We start from the raw sequence: 21,698 nt of genomic DNA, 5'->3' as shown, positions 1-21,698 counted from the left end.
AAGTTGTAAAACCGAGCATCCCATCTCTTCTATCCTGGCCATTAGCTGTGGACGGCTTTCATCTCGGCCCAGAATTTTAACTTTTGAAGGTTAGTGTTGTTCAGATAACAGATTTATGGATTCATAGGTGTCAAGAGCGGTATCTCTGCACACCCCTACACATGTTGATCTCCCCATCACTACCACCAGCCTGTGGACAGCGGGGTAATTAAACAAGTAACGTTATGTAATTGTTGCTGACAACTTAGTCCGTATATCATCCTGTCCCCAAAACTCTTCATTTACAGTTTCTTCAGGTTAGAAGGAAATGTAGTGGTCTAGTTGTCTGGAATCAGAAGGATCTTTCCTGGCATCAGAAGGATCTCTTCTGTTGTCAGAAGGATCTCTTTTGGCATCAGAAGGATCTCTCCTGTTGTCAGAAGGATCTCTCCATGAGAATAATTTATCCTTGAGTCAGAAGGACCTAAACTTGCGTAGAACTGACACTCTACTGCTATCACAAGTATTTCTTAAGGTTTAAGAAGCCTCTCTACTGGTCTCCACTGATATCAAAAGTGATCTCTGTATTTGTATCAGAAGCTTTTAAGCTGGTACCAGAAGGGCCTCTACTTATCTCAGAAGGATCTCTGTTCTAGTACTAAAAGGATCTCTGTACTACAGTCAGAAAGATTTCTATACTCATATCTATTAGATCACTTCTTTGCTCAGAAGGCCCTCTCTTCTAGTGTCAAAACAACCTACATAAACGTATCAGAAGGATCCATACACTGGTGCCACAAGCATTATACTGTTTACAGAGGGGTCTGTGACAGTGTCATAAGAATCACCTGTCCTTACATAGGTTTCAAACACCATCAATATGTCTCATTCAGATTCCACTCATTCAGATTCCATCCATTGTAGTTCCAGAAGCACAAAAGTAACGTCATAGTTCTAACCCTGGCACCATCCACCCATATCACCAAGGCCAGCACCAACCATACTGTTATTCCACAAGAGGGCAATATGAACCCATATATAAGTGCTGCTAATATTATGATGGTAGCACCTCTGTTTTCCCCCCATAATATTCTTTGAAGCTTGTTCCTCTGCCTCTGTCAGCTGCCCCCAACTTCCTTCACTTTGATCCGCACACTAACTCATTATGTCTACTCCTTACTAGATTTTTATCTAGCATCAACCACCAATCCCTCGACAGAGGCAATATGCGAACCTACAAAGCACAATTCTTCTTTTAAGCCACATGGTGAGAGCAAACATGGGGTAAGGTACTAGGAGAATTAATTATCACACGGGAGGTACTAGGTCAGCGGTTTGGAACAGTTGTTGTAACTTACTTCTATAACTTTGATGCGGCCATTTCAATGTGATGACAATCTACAGCAAAGATACGCAGAAAGGGATCCACTCTGGCTACCCAGTTGGACATCTTGGAATTAAAAATTATGCTCTTCAGACGAATCTTTGGTGTCTTCCTTTGAGGTCGAATCTACTTTCAGCCATTATCAAAGGTTTATTACAGAAAAACCCAAAATGGTTCTGGCACACTGAGAAAGAAAAACTTTTGTTGAAATAGTATTTTCATTTCCTGATGAATGCTGTTAATTATGGGGAGTTTTTTTTTTAACACAGGCATTTCCACTGCTTCATCGATGTAATGGAAATCTGGCTCATCGAAAAGTTATCATCCAAAGAATGTAAAACTCCACCTTCATGTTTGATTGGAATCAAAAGACAGGAAGGGAAAGTATTAGTTGAGTGGTTGAAACCCTTCCTAATCATCATTCATACTGTTACATCATATCACCAAAACACATTACATGAATATGATATCAGGTTGCACAAGAAGGTATGACCGCATTTTTGTTAAGAATGTTTGTAATTATGATCTCAGTGTTCTTGCTGCATCTTGTTTTCAGTCAATCCTCATCTCCTGGCATTAAAATTACCTGTTTCTTTTACACACCTTCCTCACTAGGCTGTTAATTGTCGATCATATCCAGCACCCTGACTGTTCCTCCATATTGGCTTCAAATTCACTCTCTCCATCCCACATCGACCATCCATATAACATGTAAAACAATCATCTATAGATCCTGATTAAATTAAATCCCTTTTGTCCAACACAAGAGTGAGTGAGTGAGTGAGTGAGTGAGTGAGTGAGTGAGTGAGTGAGTGAGTGAGTGAGTGAGTGAGTGAGTTTAGTTTTACACAGCACTCAGGAACATTATTCCAGCTACATGACAGTCATCTGTAAATAATCAAGTCTGGAACAGTTATCAACAGTATGAACATGTATCTATGCAACTGCAAGCAAAACAATCATCTAAAGATCCTACTCCATGACATCCCCATCCATCCTCAAAACAAGCTATAAATAGAAAACCATCACCTTCCCACACTATTGTTCACCTAACTGTAGTGCTCCAACTACAATTTCATTTTTAAATCCCTATCCAGGCCCCAATTTCTTTCAACACACTGAAGTTTCAAAGTTTAGATTGAGAATTTGAAACAGCATTTCTAAAAACACAAACTTGAATAACCTATCTGCTGCACCCAAACAAACTTGATTTTATTATCAATTTCACTGTATTTCAAGAAGAGGATTTAGTTGAGTTTTGTCAAATTTTAGTAAAAACCTCAAATTTAAGTCAAAACTTTCAGGTTGACAATTCAACCTGTTACTAACCACAACTCAAGCTATATCTTATGGTTCTGATATACCCCTTTAATACTCTAATGCTTCTCCAACACACTTTGCCCCTACCTACCCAAACACACCCTCAACTCACCATCAGTTCCAACCCCATCCATCCTCCCTACAACAACCATTTATGACAGTACCACCAAGTCCACAAACACAGTCTAATACACCCAAACCATAAACATCTATCTCTGAAGGACACACATCAAATCAGAGTAATGACTCCAAACAACAACAAATTCACCAACCAAAACAACAAATCACCAACCAAAACCACAAACTCACCAGTTAATTTGGAACAGATAAATTTGACAATATTTTCGCAAGAGTAAAAACGTTCCCCATTGGTTGCATGAACACCTATAGTTGCCTCAGTCTGCATTAGGTTTCCAATATATTATGTAAGAAGCAGTCTGTTTCTCCCCTCCCCTGACAGGATCAGTCTTGATTCAGTACAAATGTCGTGTAGTTCACTTGTTAAACACAGACACATAGACCTCTCTCTCTCGGCATTCCTGCAGATCCACTTTCCTGCTGATCTGGTGATAAAAGTCTATGAGTGAAGTTTTTGACAGTTATACAACATTTGACTTTGTTATAACACACACACATGACTTGGTCATGTTGCAAAGAGAGAGATATTTCATACTGTTTCATTTTAAAATGACTTTTGAAGATGAAACAGTCTGTAGCTCGTCAGCATCCAGGATTGAGTGAGTGAGTGAGTGAGTGAGCAAAATTTACAAATCCCATCTGCAAAATACATTTCAGCAATAACACACACAATAAAAAATCAGCTCTTCACATCATATCTAATGCTGATAATCAAAAATGACAAGCCTGAAATATAAACATGATTCCCAGATTGTCATTCTTTGTGGGTAACCTGAAATGCTGAAAATTTATATTTCCACTCCAAATACCACTTATATTTCAACACGGTCATAAAAAGTTGGCCCAATATTGATTTTTTAAACAAAACCATATCCCCAGCATGTCTGTTACATGGTACTTCATGGACCGATTCATTGTCTCTATTGACCAGACCTCGTGAAATATTATCCGAATTTGTAAAGAGCAAATGTTTCCATACAGATATGTTATACGACCACAATTGTCCATATTCATAACCTTTCATAACCCTTCATCCAGACATAGTATCAGCATTTACTTCTTCACAAGACAGGGATTCAGATCGTCTTATGCAAATTAGCACTTTTCCATGTCACGTGACCTGGGGTCTCATCACCGTCCTGTAACGTGCCTCCTTGGTAGGGTGTACAACTGGCTATTGGTCCTCAGGGAAGTAGGTTCTCCTTGAGATTCTCTATTGTCCTCCATCACTGTATCAAAATGAGCAGATGCTCATACGAAACAATTGATTCGTCGAAATCATTTCATCACTATCGACGACGAAGGACCAACAACTGGCATATATTTGCTCGCAAACCACGATGGTGCGATAGGCTGAACAAACACATGGTCTGTCCTTACTAGGGGTGATAGGGCAAATAAGAGGGAAAATATGTTTAGTGTGAAATCTTTAAACATAGCTGTAAGCAGAAGCTGAATACTTTGGGCTTATTGTTTGAGAATAAACGCACACTCAACTAAATCCCCCAAAGCGGTCATGTTCCAACCAAAATGGAACCTGGACATGTCGAAATGCAAGTACGAGCCAGACAAAGAGATAGATACAGTGCAGAACAATAATAAGTGCCATTATTTAATCAATTAATGCAACATTGTATCTTATGGTTGAGGAGCTATATCAATCTTAACATATACAAAAGGGCAGACAAGCTTCTTATAAGGCATCGATTCTCTTCTATGAGAGTTATTGATGTTTATATGGAGCCTTCCACATTAAACAGTTCATTAAGCTATCCTTGTTGGACGTCTTTAGATATTCACTGACACAGAGCCACTTCTCCAGGAACTATTTACCTTTCTTCTGTGCCATCTTTCCAAATGTTTTCCATTTCATTTTCAGCCTTCACCATGCTACTTAAACCACCAACCATGCCTACCTATTCTTTCATGAAATATATTTCTCCAGCTTTCTGTTGATCAGTTTGTTCAATGGTCGGACAGCCCATATTGACTGTCCAAACTTGGGATCGAGTAAGAGGGGTGGGTGGGTACCTTCGAGATGAAGTAATTCTTCGGGGTGAAACAGTATACTGTGGTATTAGCAGAACCATGGTAATTTTGCCTTTGGTTATCGTAATGCAATCCAAAACTGCAACATTTTGTTTTTTATCTAGTTTAAAATCTAGTCAAATATGACAGTGACATGACATCCATGACAATTTTTTCATTTAAAATTAGAAAGATTATGGTTATTTCTGTTCTCTATGTTATTAAAAAAAGTAATTATTGTTGGCTACCTTTCCCGACACATTCCAGTCGATGTAAGTCTTCATAAGTCAAAACTGCGATGAAAATAATATGACTGGGTGAAAATCAGTGTTGACACCAGTGATGTTTTGGTCTACACAAATCAGAACCAGTAAATTGGAAAATAATATCCATTCTTCCATCAACTTCTGCCAAGACATGGAGAAAATGATATCTAATTCTGGACATATTACCTCAAGACCATTATCAACAAATTAAGAAACAACTTCCTCGGCTGGTTCAGATATTGCAAAAATAAAAAAATAGCAATGTGTATCTCACAAAAATGGTTAGAATGGGAAAAAAACATTATAGATTTCAGAAAAGACGTGGTCAATTATATACAAAGTAAATGGTTGAGACTTCAGCATAGATTTTATGGAAGATTTGGTCAATCAAAAACAAAGATAATGGTTGAGACTTCGCAGAAAATTTGGAAAATCATACTACCCTTCAGATTTTAGAGGAATTCCAAGCAAACACCAAAAGATACAATGGTTGGAGTGGCTGATGATTCTCAGCAAATAAAAAATACTGAGAATACAATGTCTGGAATGGCCTTCATTGTATTACAAAGCCCATAGAATTTCTTGGCCATTTGCAAATATATATGACTGGAATGGCTACAGAAAAGTTAGCCAATCATGTGACAAGAAGCATATCAGGAATCACACTCCATATTGTCTGCAGACACTGTGGCAATCACATTTACAGAAACCGATACAAGAGACAATTACATGGCCAAAAAAACATCACTACCCTGGCTGAGTAATAGCATGAAAATATACACGAAACGATGATCACGGAGCAAATAAGAAACATTAATCCTACAGCTGCATGGCAAGGGATACAAACTCCAAGCGTCACTTGATATTTGTCAATTATCTTCATAATTGTTTGGGAACAAAGAAACAAGAAATGTGTGTTACGTCGATGAGTTTCACCATCAGGCAGAAGTTCCATACATCTAAGAACATGCTCGTGAAACCACATTCCAGCATCTCTTTTGTTGTTGGAGGATGAGCTCCATCTTCACACCTGAGTACACAATACCTGTGTTAATGAACACATATGTTCTGCTAGTCTTGGACATGATTGTTGTTCAGTTATTGCAAAACACAACATGTTCTCATCAGCCTATGAGATTCTCCTTCCAAGGACAAGGCATCATAGCGGTTATGGTTTTGCATCGAGGTACTTATGTACACGTCGACAGCAACAACAAACAGCCTTGTGTTGATCCTGGAAGGTAGTCAAATGTTCTCATCTATACAGTAGACTTAAGGCATTATACTAATAATGTATTGCTGTGAGATTCTGGCGAAGTATCAGACTTTGTCGCGAATTGGTGATGCTGACAGTCGTTAAGCACATCATCTTGAGTAACTGTTGTTATACCTTCTCAGTGGATGTTGGTTTTCCATAATTCAGTCATATGTACTTCAGAGAATATCTTCTGAGAGATACATAAAGTTTGATGGCTGTGATTAGTTAATAATGTGTGTTTATGTGGTTTAGTCCCCGTTGAAGGTAGAGGTTGTGGGGTAGCTTAGCGGTTAAAGCGTTCACTCATCACACCTAAAATCTGGGTTCAGTTCCCCTCATGGGTTACCAGAATACTAATTTCTGGTGCCCCCCAGCATGATATTGCGGGAATATTTCTAAAAGCAGGATAAAACCTTATTCACTCACTCACTGTTTGTACTCACAGTACTGGAAGACAAACCTACTTATTTCTGATGTTTATTAACCCTTCTTAGCAGTATGAACTATTAAGGTAGGGGACATCATAATTCAGTTTTTATGATTTCACCCACAGAGGAGTCAAACCTTGGCATATAAGTAAATGCTATAACCACTGAACTAAACCCTGCTGCTCTGTGTGCAGTTGGGTAGTCTTGTGGATAAGGTGTTCACTCATCATACTGAAGTCCCTGGTTTGATTGTTTGGTGTCCATCGCCATGACAACAATGGGATCATAACCTCATTCAGAACATTGTTGCAACACCTTCATTAGGGACTATGTTTGAAACATGAATACACATTTCACACAACTACCCAACACCTATGACCATTACATTCCTTTATCCTATTGAATCTACACATGTAAGGGGTGTGGGTAGGACGATACTACAGAGAAGAGGACTTCTGTTGAAAACTTGCAGAATTGATAATGCGATAATAGCAAAAATATGTTTTGTATTTCTAAGAATTCAATTTTTTCCTCAAATCCAAAAATCCTGGAAAAACAATTCTGCATCTGCCAGGAGTTCTTTCGAATGTGTAACACATTTGAATTTCATGATCAGTAGAATTTTTAGAAAAAACTTGTATCCTATGATTCTTTTACAAGTATCTTTGGTACCTCGTAAAATAAGAATAACACAACTAACAACATTTTTCTCAACTCACTCACCCTAAACAGGAATTAAAATGAATTCAAAGAAAGTTATCATCAAAGGCATTTGTTAGTTCTTGAGCAGAAAAAAATACCGAAGGAAAACAGTGAATCTAATTTATCTATAACCTCTTATAAACCTTTAATTTCCTCAAATCATCACATTCTCCTCCACATCCTGCCAGAAAACATCCCCAAGAACAGGTGCCCCAGCACAAACACATCCTTCCAGTGTCCCAACTGGATCCGAAATATTTTTACTCCAAGAAATTTCTTAACAATTAAAGGTACATTACTCCATAAACACAATTACAGATTGTATTTCCCTAAATTAGTTTAAGATTAAGTGGTGTCAAGTATAACAAACACCATTCGACACACTGAAGCCCCACCTACTTCCGTTTTACACCATCGTACCGATCCAGCATGGAATTTGTTTAGGTAATAGATCTAATTAGGAACAGCCATATCACCACTGATCTCATTATCAAATTCCTTTATGATTGTAAATAATCAAACTCCGTCTCGAAGAGTTCCCCAAGGGTAAATAAATGTTCATTGTCGTTATGATACACTCAATGAACCGTAAGCACCCCAAATCGCTGTATCACAGCTCCTCATTTTTGTATTGGTTCAATATTTATATGAGACAAATTCCATTATTTTCAACATTAAGTGCATCAACTTTCTTGGATATACAAACGTGGTATGAGTTAAAATGAAGGTATATTATTGCATGGCACATGTTAGGCAACCTACTACTGCTTGCTGTTACGTTGTGTTTTTGTATGTTTTATATGTAAATGTGGTGTGCATGTTATGATAGATTCCTAAAGTCAATATCATTACGGCTGTTGTATTCCACTATATTACATACAGGCGAAGAAATACATCTTCAATTTTACGTACATACTTTATCAACAATAACATAATTACGTTCAGATTGATTATGTTTAAAAACAGCTGCTATGCTAATTGTGAGACATATGAGTTATATTTTGATGTAGACTTCGTAATGAAAGTTTACTGAATCAATTCCTGACTTACTAATATTAGGGCGCTGATTAGCCAGAGGTCATTGTTTAAGTCCTGATACTCAGCCATCCATCATCTGTAATTCCCAACTCCAAGTCTGTCATTTCATCAAAATCATTTTCTTATATCACATGAATGAGACATATTAGATCACTGGTGACTTTCATCTTATATCACGAGACTTTCACATTTAGATCACAGGTGGCTTTCACATGAAGTCAAATGTGACTTTCATATTATATGACAGGTGGCTTTCATATTAGCTCACAGATGACTTTCATATTAGGTTACATGTGACTTTCATATTAGATCACAGGTCACTTGCATATTTGGTTACATGTGAATTTCGTATTAGGACACAGATGACTTTCATATTTGGTTACAGGTGAGTTTTATATTAGAACTCATGATTCATGTTAGGTTACATGTAACTTTCATATTAGATCATATGACTTTCATCTTAGGTCAAATGTGACTTTCATATTAGAACACAGGTGACTTTCATATCAGAATAGGTGACTTTCATATTAGATCACATGTGACCTTCATAATATCTCACATTTGACTTTCATATTAGCTCACAGTTGACTATTATATAAGGTTACATGTGACAAAAGTATTATATTACATAAATTTGACAGTACCTAAAAATGTGTCCAGGATTACATGACATGACTCTTACATTACTTAACGCTTATATTACATAAAAACGTGTCTAACATTGCATGACATGTGACTCTTATATTACATAACTCCTATATTACCTAAAAATATGCCCAATATAACATAACATGTGACTCTTGTATTGCATAGAAATTGTCTTATATTACATGGCTTGTCTCTTATATTACAGACAGACATAGAAAAAGTCACACATTACATAACTCTGATAGTAAACTAATCATATATTATATAAAAATGTGTCTGATACTACATGTGTCTCCAGTTACACAGTATTCTCTCGTTATAAATGAATGAAAATAACACATACCCTACAGTAGCATGTCTCTCTCACAATTAGAACAGGGCCTAGATTTTCAAAGCTCTCTTAGCGCTAAGATAGTCGTAAGTGCCATATATTAACATTAACTTACGACTATCTTAGCGCTAAGAGAGCTTCAAAAATATAGGCCCAGGGCCACTTTTCACAAAGCACTAAGGTGATCGTATGTCACTAAGGTAATCTTAGTGCAATGTTACAGAATGGGAGTTAAGGATAACCGTAGTAAAGGTTGATCATGAAAGGAGCCCAGATCCAATCTGAATGTGATTGACACTTTCACATTTTCACACAAAATCCACACTCATGTCTATATCAACACTTCCATTCAATCATTATTATATGTATAAGTCAATCAAACATTTACATTTACATTGACCACCATCTGATAGTCATCTTTAAACACATACTTTCATTGAAGGCAGAATCGTAATGGATATTGAGAGCTGGGTTATATTTCATTTTCTACATTCAACATATGTGTATGAACCACATACTCAGCCAGCCAATCATATTAAATCCTACTTCACGCATTTATACCTATATCTTATTTCACAGATGAAATGGAAGTATGGCACCCTACTTGTTGTCAATTATAGGCAAGTACTGTTTCTTAGTGCATGAGAAAATAGTTTAAGTAGATTACGAACATACCACTTTGTCAATGTCTGCCGCCAAATGGTATGACATCGATTGACAGACACTCATCAATAACACGCTGAAGCACGTCTAAGAGGCAATATGTCAAATTTTTTACATAATGTTGCTTTCAATAACACCTGTCAGTTGCCTTCATTGCCGATCAGACGATGCAAGGAATCAAATATGTCCAGCTGAGAATGTGCTATCATTATCATTGCTGTTATTATCAGCATTATAATTTATATTAATTAATATGATTCTTGATCAGAATGGCAAGTGTTAAAGACTGACTGAAATTTTTGAGGTTAGTAGTGATCTTTCTAGAATCAATATTAGCTCACAACACTGATTAGCATGACGATACAATCATTATACTGACATGAACAAGTGTAATTTCCTAGTATATTGTACAACAATAAACAGAACACTAACGCTGCTGTATGTGGTACTTGTACACAACTACATTTAACCAGGAAACAGGAAGAAAGACTGGCACCATTCTGCAATGACATTTTTACACTACCAGGGAAACATGACACAGCAATATGATTCTAATGCATTTTACTGTAATTAATTTGCTACAAAACTCAGAAACTAAAGCACTGATTCTATATTATTTTACCATATTCTAAGTTAACAGACAAAGGCCAACACCTTTCTGTATAAATTTATACATTTTAGAAGATACACAAGAAATAGCAACACCATTCTATAGCATTTTACTGTAAATATTTTACCATGAAACAGGAACATTGTCCTGTATCATTTCACTATATTCTAGGATAACACAAATGTCCTACCAGGACAAGAAGAAACAGCAACACCATTCAGTATTGTTTTACTATATGCTACAGAGACAAAAACAGTGTTCTTTAGAATTTTATTGTATTGTAAGTTGACAGAGAAATGCCCTTTTGAAAATATGTTTCTGTAGCACAAAACACAGCAATACACCTCGCAAGTTTGTGTTTTTCTGCATGAGATCTCACACACATCGTACTCAATTTGACTATCTTCCATTAATCTATTAAATGAATATCACTGGAAAAAATTCACTCACAGATCTTGTGATTGATTCCTAGCATGGCAACTGAAAGTAATCAATCATCCCAGAAACTGAATTCCTTGAACAATAGTACCTTAAACACACTTAATTAGTGTTCGGATTTCGCAGATGTGTAGATGAAAAAAAGGTATTCCCTGATCTTTCTGCGGTTTCCAATGCCTATAGTAATTTGGCAGTAATGGCACAGTAATAAGGCAAGTGCCATACCAACATTTCAAATACCATTGAGTGAGTGAGTAAGTCTGAGTGAGTGAGTACAGTCTTATGCCTCTTATACCAATATGCCAGCAATATTATGGCTTGGAACACCAGAAATGGGCTCCACATGTTACCCATGTGGGGATTCAAACAAAGGTCTTCAGAATGATAAACCAACATTTAAACCACTAGGCCACCCCACTTCACCCCCACCCCAAATTTCATCAACTTTGGCACATGAAAAGTACTCTCTCTCTCTCTCAATCTCTCTCTCTCATGCACACACACACATGCCCCCCCCCCCCCCCCCCCCCACACACACACACCCACCCACCCACACACACACACACAGAGAGAAATCTATGAACAAAGTATTGATTAAACATGCATGTAAAAAATAAAAATATTGATATACCTAATAATTACCTATGTGAAGTATCGGTGAAACTTACACTTACCTATGTAAAGTATCGGTGAAATTTACACTTACCAATGTTAAGTTTCAAAGTAGTTAAAACATACCATTGTAAAGTAGTTATAAAACTAACAAGATAGTTATGAATCACAACTTGGAAGGTCTAAAGGTTCCTCATACATACGTCTCAGTCATTGTCAAACAAATCGGTTCCTAAACGGTAAAAACAAAAAATGGGTCTATAATTTCATATTTGATTGTTAATAATCAAATCATAATGGCCTGATATAGAAAACCGACATACAGACTATTTTTGTCATAATGTACATAAAAAAAAATGAAAATTTAGATTTCAATTAACTTGATAGACTATACAGACTATTTTTCAGTTAATATTTTATGCTCTGATAATGATGTCAGTATTAAATGATAAAGGTTAAGCATAAATTTCCTCATATTTCTGAATCCCATTTTTCAAATCATTCATTACAAGCGAGAGCCAACACAGGCATCACAATGAGATATCAATGATGTCGGAAGTGAAAACATTTCTCTTTAAGGAATATCTAGTGGCAATAACCGCCACATGAGACAATGAAATCTCCTCTGTTGTCAAACAGAATTGACTAAAAACATTCCTGAGAATGGCAAAACCTGGCACCGTGTAATCGGAAAATGAGCGACTGGCTTCTCAGTTTTCTGAAGATACGCATCTAAAATAGTCGACTCCTTTTTGTCATCAACTTTTTCCATATGCTTAATCTTGCAGTAGATTAATCATCTTTTAGCTCATTATTCGTAAAAATAACAGAATTTCTATACTGTTAGTGTAGTAGCCCGTTTCTGGAAATCAAGACAAATATCTGTCACCAAATATTTGACAAGCAGTGTTCTTAATTGAAACATGCAAACAACATTTTACTCAAATGTTAAAAATGCAGAAGTTTGACATTATTTTTGTACTTGTTTTTTTACACTGTTGTTTGTTTTTATTTTTCCAAAATGTATTATTTAATACAACTAATTGTACCATTGTTAATAATCAGTATCATCATTAATATTCTACAGTGAATTATCTTCAGGAGAAATATCATATCAACTTGTAATTTCTTCCGTTTCTCTGTGTTAGATGAAATGATTTTACACAACACTTAAAGCAGTTCTTGAACTTAATTCTTTATCTATGTAATCCAGTGACTTGAAAATTAATCATTCAAAAAAATATTAAAACATCTAAACGTGGTAGTGTACTCTGTATACATCACAGACAAGTCAGCTGATCGTGAGCCTGAATCTACAAACAACCGTTGTTGCAAACAGCGATAACTTACATTATTTACACAATAAAATACATGTGTACTGTCACTTTACCCTTGTAGATGCAGCAGAGGAGATTGGTTTACCCAAATCTTTAAACACAAGCCAGCTGACGCTGAAGATTACGAATTTAACTCAACCAGGGTCCATTATTTCTCACAAACCTATGAGAACCATATTGTGACAGAATACCCCAATCAGCTGACCTGAAAATGCATTCATATGCCAAGACACTCTATCGTAGTTTTGTTGAAATGGCTTCTATTTTTGTTTGTTGGTGCTGCAATATTTTTCTTTAAAATGCCTCTTAAAGAAAAGCAGGTTATAATTGGCATAGAACAGTCGGAGCAGGATCAGTTTTCGGTTTTATTGGTTTAATCTGGTTTCAGAGCAGATGCCAAGAGGGAAAAAAAAACCCATGAAAATATTTGTACAACACTTGAGAAAGACAATGTAACTATATTCACCAATCGACTTGGCAGAAAATTTCATGGTATTATTGCATGTGAAAGTATGTGTTTTCCTCTTCTTGAACAATGACCGCCTTGTTTGTTCATCGAGGGAGTTGAAAGATAATTAACGCGAGAACACATGCCTTTCCCCACTGAGATTAGTTTTCTATTTTTGAACATATGTTTTCCAAATCTCAATGACAATGTTAGAAATATGTACACCCGCACTAAAAACACACTAGCACCAAATCCTATGATAAAGTGCCTGAAATAAATTAACTTACCATCTGTCAACTAATTACAGAACCACTAACTCACTAAAGCGATGTGTACCATTTCACTCAAAAAGTATTCTTGGCAAAACCAGAATCTGAAAAAAGACACTATAGCCAATCAAGTGAAAACAAATATATGTCTCTCACCACATTCAAAACCAATTAATGCCAGAGAAAATAAATGATGAAACAATCAAAGTTCCATGACTTGTGCAGAATGGTAACAATGCTGGCCCAGATGCCGAGCAATATGAGTGGCATATTAACTACCGCAATATACAGAGTTATACACCATGATGCCAAGACTCCCCTTACAGCAACTTGCAGGCTACCATTATTATCTGTCAGCGCCATCAACCATGACCCTGGTAGTTGGCGCTAAGTCAGAATTCCTGACAGTACAAGCCGCTGTCAAGTTGTTAGACAAGACTGTCAGGAATGGTATTATCAGGAAATCATACCTACCCTGAGTTATCCCCAAGAAGGCTGAAGAAAGGAAGGAGGGAAAAAGAAGGAAGAAGGAGGTACACTACGTCACTTACTCCAAAGTTTCCACAAGCAGCAGGAGTTGTGAATGGGTTTTGCGAGGAGGATCAGTTTACATCAATGGAGAAGTTGGTCTGCACACTCTCCTGTTGTCCAATGAGTTCTTGATTCTGCGGGCACATCAGGCTTATGAGTGACAAGAGTACCAAGCTATTTTAGATATATCAAAAGAGGGGTATGTTCCAAGGGGGGCAATTAGAGCCCTCACTGTTTGTGTGTTCCTGTTGCAGGCAACACAACAGCCATTTCGATGCTCCACACACTTGCAATAACACCCATACAATGTACATTAACCATTAATATGCTAACTCCACATTTCGGAATTGAAACAATAACACTTTACCTAATGAAACTTGAGCCTGATGCAAACTAACCTCCTGATATAACGTAAATGTAGATTCGTGAAATCCAAAAATCAAATTTTAATCTACGCAAAATATACTTCTTGAGATATGGAATGTTTTTCTGCACTTGCAGAATATGATATCACATACATGGAATCTATTGCTGCTGCATAAATCTTTGCCACCTGACTATTGTGTAATCAAAGTCATCATGGATTTTGTTACAAAAACAGCTAGGTAAACAAACTTCATAAAATGTTAATTGTTAAATGTACATCAATAGAACAGCCTTGACTTCCACGGTATCATTTGTCTCAAATTCTCAACACAGGTTTTACAATGTTTTAATCTACATACATCTATGGATGATAATATCATTCTTTGAGAAACGTGACTAGATATTAATTTACATTTGTTATTGAAAAACATCAGACAACAGTCTCTCATTTATTATCTGAAATAAATAATTGACATAATTTCCTGCAATCAGAAAGCAAACTCCTTTGTTTATTTTACATGTACTCAAAGAGAAACACGTGAAAGAAAAAAGTGTGAGGTAAATAAATTCCAAAAAAAATTCTCATCTAAAAGAATCCAATCTTAATTGTTGGACTTCAACACACATTTGTCACACTGGAGATTAAACTGTTTCCTTTTCCTGATCCCAAACCAGACAACATACCCCTGCCAAGATAAGAGAAAACAGTCATTATTGTTGATCAAAAAACATCGTGGCGAGTTAAATAAATAAAATTAATGGACAATGACTGAGAAGAAACAGAAAGGAAAATATCTACAAAACCAATCAATCTTGGTTTCATCCAAAGCCTCTGTGACCAAAGCACTTGGAAAACAAATAAACTCCAGAACAACACCAAAGAGAAAATGAGAGATACCAAGGTTAGCAACTTATTTCGCTTTTCATCACTTATCTCCAAGTTAAGATGCTCAACAATAAACAAGGGGGATGTAATGATAGAGACAGACAGAATGGGAGGAATTGGTCCAGGGTTCCCGTGTAGCATAGAACTTCAGACCTCACAAATCTGTTGCCCCTCTTTGAAGGTGTCTTATTCTGGGCTGGCGATCGTGGCACTTTTTCTAAAACTTGACTTGCGGAATTATCAGTTTCAGAATGTCTCATTCTCCTTTTGTCAATGGCTGATTGGTCTTCCAAGAACTAGAAAATCAGGAAGTCATACTATGGAACCTTAAGTGAAAGAAATGATAAAATGACATTATCCATTTGTCACGATGCCAGATTCTACTAATGTCACGTGGACATAACAAAAAGTTTCTTTCATTTTTAAAACCCTTTGGAACTGTATTTCCATTCTCTCAAATGAAACAAATCTTCTTGCTTGTTCTTTAATGGTCCAGACGGTGTCTTCTGTCGTTGATGCACTCTAATATATGTCTGAGCATAGATGTGCAAAGAGTCATAGGGTTCATGGTTTTGATATATAGCACAAAACTTCAGGCCTCTTTAACACATTACTAGGGTGTTGCTCCTGTTTATTACATCTTTTGAGAATCACTTAAGTCATTCATGTCTTTTGCAAGTTTTATATTTATTTATCTTTCTGCTTTGAATGTATAATGTATATTTTCCTTAGAAACAACTCTGAGTCTTTCATACAATTGATGACTGGCCAAGTTTTTTTGTTACACAAGCTTGTATTTCTGTGTTTATTGCCCTTAAAGAAGCAATGAGTTCAGTTGCAATACATGCTTCAAGTTTTAACAACCTCGAACAAAGCAGTGTAACAGGGAAGAGGGTCCATTGGATCTCTGTAAGGAAACAAGCAATTTCGGGATGAAAAGATGAAGAGCGTAAAACTTCAATGTTGTAACTTCACAATCTGTATAACACGTATAGCACCAGGAAAATAACATCCAGAGTCCAGAAAACTTTCATTTGACGATAAATAATATTAAAGAATAACCTTTCCAAACTTCTTAAAAAAAAACTGATTTGTTAACTTTTGTCTGCTTTATATTTCGTTATGTTTGTCAAATTATTTACTGACTGAGTGAGTTAGTTTTACACTGCTAAGCATCATCTCAACAATATCAAGTTAGGAATACACAAGAAATGGGTTTACCTATAGTACCAATGTGGGATTTCAAATTCCAGTTTTGGTTTCACGAATGCCTTAACCACTCCGCTACCATACCTCCCCAGTAAGATAGTGAGTTTAGTTTTACGCACGCTAAGCAATATTCTAGCTACATGGCCACAGTCTGTAAATAACTGACTCTGGACCAGACAATCCAGTGATCAGCATCATGAGCATCAATCTACAAAACTGGATGTCACCCAAGTCAGCGAGTCTGACTGCCTGATCCCACTACTCTCTCTTACAAGCATGGGTTACTGAAGATCAGTTCTAACCAGAATCTCAGGGGTAACATAATGAGGCCTGCTAGCCTGGTCTATGGGTACAGGGGAGCCATGTGTTTGTAGTGACCGTCTGTGCTGCGACTCTGCTGGTGTGTAAGGAATCTGAAGTTTCCACAACAATAACTCTGATTTGAACAAGACAAACACCGTGGAAGAGGCATGGGATGAAGTTACATGATCACTAGCTGTTGCTGTTCCCTCAGTTCAACTTCAACCTTGGTCTGCCAGGAAACAAATGGGAAACAATCAGCCAGTTCCTAGACAAATAACTGGAAGGCCTGCCCATTACAATGGTGACTGCACAATGCTCTCACCACTCCAGCACTGAACCGGGCCAGGTGGGGTGTTACACACTACAAATGGCATCCTCAGTAATAGCCACACGTTTGGTTTGGCACCGATGGAACGTAGCCATTATTTGTCTTATTTCAGAGAACAGAGTAATTGTCTAAGTTAAAGCATCAGAAAGTAAGGCTTATGGTGCAAAGATCCCACACATATGCTTGTCAGCTATTTTCCGCTGGCTCTGCTACTTCATTAGAGCAATTCACCTGTTTCTAGCTGGAGTTGATCCTGTAGGAATGTCATTTGTCTTTCTCCACAATTACCAGGAGATCTACCGCAGAATCTCTCACTGTAGCCATCCTTCCACTGCCCCTATATCATTGTTTTCCTCATCTTCAGTATCTTCATGACTTCCCTGTTACTGAGAATCCCCCCTTCTTCAAGAAATTCCGTCATCTCCACAAGTTCCTAAACTGTGATGTTGTTTAGTTGTTAAGTTGTTCCCATTTTTTTTATAAAGTTGTCCTGTTCCCAACCTGCCTATTTTCAAGTGGTTCACTTCTCTAAGTATTCTCCATATTCGAGTGTTCCCTATGAGAATGTTCTCCATGTTCAAATGTTCCCTATAGATCTCTGAACATTTTCCATATGCCCAAGTTTCAAATGTTGCCAGTGTTCAGTTCTTCCCATATCATCAAGTATTTCCCAACCTTCAGAGTTCCCCATCTTCAACTGTCCCTAACATTTCCACATTTCATGTATTCCCCAATTGCAAGTATTTCCCCATCTTCAAATGTTTCCCAACTTTGAATATTTGCCATCTTCAAGTGTTCCCCGTCTTCAAGCATTTCCCCCCTTCCAAGCTAAAGTGTTCCTTATCTTCAACTGTTCCCCAGCTTCAAATACTCCCCATCTTCAACTGTTCCCTAACTTGAAATACTCCCCATCTTCAACTGTTCCCCAAATTCAGGTTTTCCCCATTTCCTTGTATTTCCCAACACTGACTGTTTCCTATCTTCAAATATTTCCCAACTTGAAATATTCCCCTACGTCAACTCTTCCCCATCTTCAAGTGTGGGGTAGCCTAATGGCTAAAGCATTCCCTCACCATGGCAAAGCCCACGTTTGATTCCTCAAATGGGCACAATTTCTGAAGCCCATTTCTGGTGTCCCCCGCCATGTTATTGCTGGATTATTGCTAAAAGCAGTGTAAATCTAAACTCTCTCACTTACTCAAGTGTGTACCTTCCCTTCTTCTGCCACAAGGAAATTCTTCCCACTTCTAATAAGTGTTCCCCATCTCCAAGTATTTTGTGGTGTTCCCAGTCTCCAACTATTTCTTAGCCAAAGTTCCCATCTCCAAGTGTTCCCTATCTTGAAGTGTTCCCCATCTTAAACTGTTCTCCAACTTCAAGTGTTCCCCATCTCCAAGTATTTTGTGGTGTTCCCAGTCTCCAACTATTTCTTAGCCACAGTTCCCATCTCCAAGTGTTCCCTATCTTGAAGTGTTCGCCATCTTCAACTGTTCTCCAACTTCAAGTGTTCCCCATCTTGAAGTATTACCCATCTTTGAGTATTTGCCAGCTTCAAGTGTTTCTCCAAGTGTGCGCCTTCGCTTCTTTTGCCACAAGGAAATTCTTCTCACTTACTTTCCTTATTGACACTGTTCCGATACCACACCTAAACCCCTCATTCTAACCTCTGGCTAATTCCCTATCAGTTTTCACCACTTTGCATACAACAAATTGTTCTGTTTGCATTTAGGGTTTTTTATGGCTGAGTTGTCAGCATCACAGAATACAAGTCAAACATGGATTCCCAGTCATTTCAGATTTGTGGCCTTTCACAAAAAAACATCAGACAGACGAAACAAGAGCTGGGGAATAATCGCCAGGACAATGGCTCACAGCTCACAGGAAATAAGCCCATTCGATTTGAAAATGTCAAAGGCATGAAAAAAAAAGCAGCTGCAGCATTATAAAGTTAGACATGTGATCAAAACCTGGTATATAAAGTTAGACAGGTGATCAAAACCAGGTACATCAAGTTAGACATGTAATCAAAATCTACTGGTATAGAAAGTTAGACATGTGATCAAAACCTGGTATAGAAAGTTAGACATGTGATCAAAACCTGGTATAGAAAGTTAGACATGTGATCAAAACCTGGTATATAGAGTTAGACATGTGATCAAAATCTGGTATAGAAAGATAGACATGTGATCAAAACCTGGCAGTTCCTTGGGTAGACACATAGTCCGCTAAAATATGAAAACTCTACAATGTGAGTGATGTAGTGTAATTTTATGCCACACTCAACAATATTCCAGCTATATTGCAGTGGTCTGTAAATAATCAGGTGAAGCCAGAAAATCCAATGATCAAAAACATGAGCATCAATCTATGCAATAGGGAACTGATGACATGTCAGCAAGCCTGACCACTCAATTCTTTCAGTCACCTCTTATGAGAACCATGGGTTAATGAATATCAATTCGAACCCAAGACCTTTATGGGTATTCAATGTGAAGTTTAACAACAAAAGATTCATCTTCGTTATGTTTACCCATCCAGTTTCTTGATGCAAAGATGATCTTGTTTAATTTTAAGGGTACCAAAGATGCAGAACAGAAACAACAACAATGTAAAGCAGATTTGAAAAATATGTTTTTGAAAAAATTTCTTAAAAGTAAAATTATCATCCACCAAACAGACCTTTCATAACAATCTGGAAAGTTCTTGCCCATCTCTTAAAGAATATTGAAATAATTCACTCATATATGACACTCACTTTTGCATTCAAGCAAACTTTCCAAATATAATATTTCTATCAGACGATATTTTCTTACTCCAAGTTCCAGCTTCACAAAGCGTATACTCAAACTCCGTATTTGGACAGCCTAAAAAATACTGCCTAAGATTCCCATCAGTTTTTGAAAAACAGCCATTAAGTTTTAAATTCATAAAATATTGTTTGCTTTACTTTCAATTAGATCATAATAAATTTAAACTAAGTTCCTCTTCTTTGATACTAAAAAAATGTTTTGTTTGCAAATTTGAAATCTTTTAGCACTTCATTATTTTGATTGTATCAGAAGCTGTTTAAAAATTATTTCTTTGAAACACAAAGTCTGTGAAGAACTTTTAACGATGTCCTCTAAAGACATGCCAGAATTCTGACGTGTTTACACAAAACAAAAACAATAACTAACCCTCTAAATAAAAATCTCAAGGAGCCTCTTCCATGTGGATGTTAAGAAGATTAAAATTGTTCTGTAGAAAACAACTGTTGTTTTACACTTATTTATTACATGCTAAACGAATTATCCTAACACGATAATGGGAATATACAATAGCAACTCTCAAATCTTGAAACACAGCCCCCATAACGCACAAAACCTATCTTCACATCATCGTTTCCCACCTCTTCTTGGGGGACTTGGGAAGAAACGTTTCTTTAGCTATCATCACAGCTATTCAAACACACTTCACAAAGGCTTTCCTCAAACGAAAATCTGAAAATTTGAAATCCATTCCTTGGAACTAGGTTGTAAATTGCAGTACTAAGCAAGACACGGGTTGTCAGATTGGCAACGAATAGGATAAAAGCTTTGTGGATCAGCCATTCCTACTAAATCATCATTTACAAACACAAAAACCTGGTGATTCTCTGTTCTGGTGGTCCTCTCCAGTGACATTAACCCACGATCACCTCATCATGTATACCTTTCAAGAATTTTGACAATTGTAAGATAAAGGCACCTGAAGAAACGCAATCAAAGCTCGAAATATCTGCAGATTGTCTAAATATTTGATGTAACACCAAAAACATCCATGAAATTAGATCCCAAGAAGTTTTAATTTGTCTTTTTCATTTGAAATCTGCCAGTAAAATGGATAAAAAGTAGCTACCCTTTATTATAATTTCTGGTAATTTGTTAAAGGCTTTTTTACTCTTGGCTTTCATTTAGGGCTGTATAATGTTGAGAGAAAGAAATCCCTGTAAGTCTGTCCTCATCAGCATCTGCATGATGAAGTGTATGATGAAGAGGCTTCATCTGAAGTAGGAGGTAGTCGTACTACACTGAAGAAGGATGTAAATGTTATACAGAAAGATGTAATGCTGCCTCAGCAGTGATCCTTCTAACGGACGGATAAATTTTAACAAAGGTTTATGGATAGCAGCTAGCAACTCCTTGAGTGAGTGAGTGAGT

The 21,698-nt window shown here is 36.9% G+C and overlaps 1 protein-coding gene across 3 annotated transcripts in view; it reads right to left on the bottom strand.

Moving 5' to 3' along the window:
* LOC137260928 (transcription factor SOX-5-like) overlaps positions 1-21,698 on the bottom strand; it is a 244,083-nt gene that overhangs the window by 91,701 nt on the left and 130,684 nt on the right. The gene's annotated exons all lie outside the window — the stretch shown is intronic.

This window comes from Haliotis asinina, chromosome 14 (genome assembly GCF_037392515.1).
Source record: "Haliotis asinina isolate JCU_RB_2024 chromosome 14, JCU_Hal_asi_v2, whole genome shotgun sequence".
Lineage (NCBI taxonomy): Eukaryota > Metazoa > Mollusca > Gastropoda > Lepetellida > Haliotidae > Haliotis > Haliotis asinina.
Note: the sequence above shows the minus strand (reverse complement) of the source record. Positions and strands in the feature narration are given on the sequence as shown.